The following is a 2,392-nucleotide window of genomic DNA, read 5'->3' on the forward strand; positions in this document are numbered from 1 at the left end:
GGAGGAGTTAACTTGCTCTGGGCTCGTTTGATCTTGAAAATGAGATGTTTTATCCGTGGTGACCAACTGGCTCCATAGCTAAGCTCTTAAGGGGCCTTCACAAAATATAGGCAGAATGACGTCAAAATTTCAGATGATCAAATATCCATGGAGCACACGAAAATTCGACAAAATAGAGGGTTTACTTGCTCTGGGGCTCATTTGACCTTGAAAATGGGCCGTTTTGGTGATCCAGAATTTCGACGTCTTCTTTGCCCAAAATTTTTTGTGACGTCCGTTAAGAGGTTAGCTATGGAGCCACTTGGTCCTGACGGCCAAAACGGTTCATTTTCAAGGTCAAACGAGCCTCGGAGCAGGTATACCCCATTTTATCAATTTTCGTGTACTATAGTTTATGGATTTTTGGTGATAAGGAATTACGTCATCTTTTTTGCCAAAATTTTTCATAGACGTTCGTTTAGACGTTAGCTATGGATCTAGTTGGCCCTGACTGTCAAAACGACCCATTTTCAAGGTCAAACAAGCCCCGAAGCAGGTATACTCTCCATATTGTCAATTTTCGTGTGTTATAGTCCATGAATCTCTGGTGATCCAGAATTTCAATGTCTTTTTCGTTCAAATTTCTCGTGGACGTCCGATAAGACGCTAACTATGGAGTCAATTGGTCCTGACGGCTAAAACGACCCATTTTGAAGGCCAAACGAGCCTCGAAGAACCTAAACCCCCCATTTTGCCGATTATCGTGTGCTATTGTCCATAGATTTTTGGTGATATGCTATTTCGACGTCTTTTTTGCTCAAATTTTTCGTGGACGTTCGTTAAGACATTAACTATGGAGCCAGATATCCCTGATGGCCAAAACGACCCCGTATTCAAGGTCACACGAGCTTCGAAGTAGGTATTTCCCAATTTATCGATTTTCGTGTACTATAAGCCATGGATTTTTGGTAATTCAGAATTCCGACATCCTTTTTTCCCAAATTTTTCATGGACATCTGTGAAGACGTTATCTATAGAGCCAGTTGACCCTGACGGCCAAAATGGACCATTTTGAAGCTCAAACGAACCCCGGAGCAGGTAAATCCCTTATTTTGTCAATTTTCATGTGTTATAGTCCACAATTTTTTTTAATGATCCAGAATTCTGACGTTTTGTTGCCTAAATTTTTTGGGGACGTCCATTAAGATGCTAGTTATGGAGTCATTTGATCCTGACGGCCAAAACGATCCATTTTGAAGGTCAAACGAGCCTCGAAGCAAGTAAATCCCTTATTTTATCGATTTTCGTGTGCTATAGTCCATGATTTTTGGTGATTCGAAATTCTGACACGCCCAAATTTTTCGTGGACATCTGTTAAGATGTTAGTTACGAAGCTAGTTGGCCCTGACGGCCAAAACGAACCATTTTCAAGGTCGAACAAGCTCCTAAGCAGGTATACCCCATTTAACCAATTTTTGTGTGCTATAGTCCATGAATTTATGGTGATCCGGAATTTTGATGTCTTTTTTGTCCAAATTTTCATAGACGTCTAATATGATGTTAGCTATGGAGCCAGTTGGCCTTGACGACCAAAATGACCCATTTTCAATTCCCTAAACAAAATAGCCGAAGTTTTTCATGGACGTCTATTAAGACCTTAGGTTTGGATCAGTTCGTCCTGCGTGGAATAATGGTGAATCTTCAAGTTTCAAACGAGCCCCAAAGCAGGCATAAACATATTTTTTTTTACAGATTTTCGTGTGCTATGATCCATGGATTTTTTTTATCCGAAAATCCCAAAATAAAATGACCAAAAATTTTCATGGATGTCTGTTAAGATCTTAGAAATGGAAATAATTCGTCCCGTGGTGAAAAATGGTGCATTTTATGTTCAAACGAGCTCTAAAGCAGTCAAAGACACATTTTATCGATTTTGATGTGCTATAGCCATGAATTTTTTTATCCGAAATTATCGAAACAAAATGGACAAAATTTTTAATCAACGTTCGTTAAGACCTTAGAAATGAAACCAGTTCATTCCGCAGGAAAAATGGTGCATTTTCAAGTTCAAACGAGCCCTAAAGCAGGCAAAGGTAGATTTTACTAATTTTTGTGTGCTATAGACTATTGATTTTTTAAATTCGAAAATCTTGAAATGAAATGACCAAAAATTTTCACGGACGTCCGTTATCACCTAAAAAATGGAACCAGCTCATCCCGTGGGGAAAAATGGTGCTTTTTCAAGTTCAAACAATTTCCAAAGCATGCAAAGACATTTTTTTTATTGATTTTCGTGTGCTATTGCTCATGGTTTTGTTTTATCCGAAAATTCCAAAACAAAATGGTTGAAATTTTTAATGGACGTCTGTTAAGACCTTAGAAATAAAACCAATTCATCCCGCAGGGAAAATGA

General features: G+C 38.6%; 1 long non-coding RNA gene across 2 annotated transcripts; it reads left to right on the forward strand.

The window, feature by feature from the left end:
* The first annotated feature begins 27 nt into the window (after window positions 1–27).
* LOC107025629 lies at window positions 28–1,871 on the forward strand. Of its 2 annotated transcripts, none has more exons than XR_003579599.1 (5): window positions 28–898; window positions 1,004–1,077; window positions 1,186–1,259; window positions 1,359–1,432; window positions 1,525–1,871. It is a non-coding gene; the product is annotated as an uncharacterized LOC107025629 (long non-coding RNA). The 2 variants fall into 2 exon arrangements; XR_003579598.1 differs by having other exon boundaries at window positions 28–894.
* The last annotated feature ends 521 nt before the right edge of the window (window positions 1,872–2,392 follow it).

Source organism: Solanum pennellii, chromosome 7, assembly GCF_001406875.1.
Source record: "Solanum pennellii chromosome 7, SPENNV200".
In the NCBI taxonomy this organism is placed as follows: Eukaryota; Viridiplantae; Streptophyta; class Magnoliopsida; order Solanales; family Solanaceae; genus Solanum; species Solanum pennellii.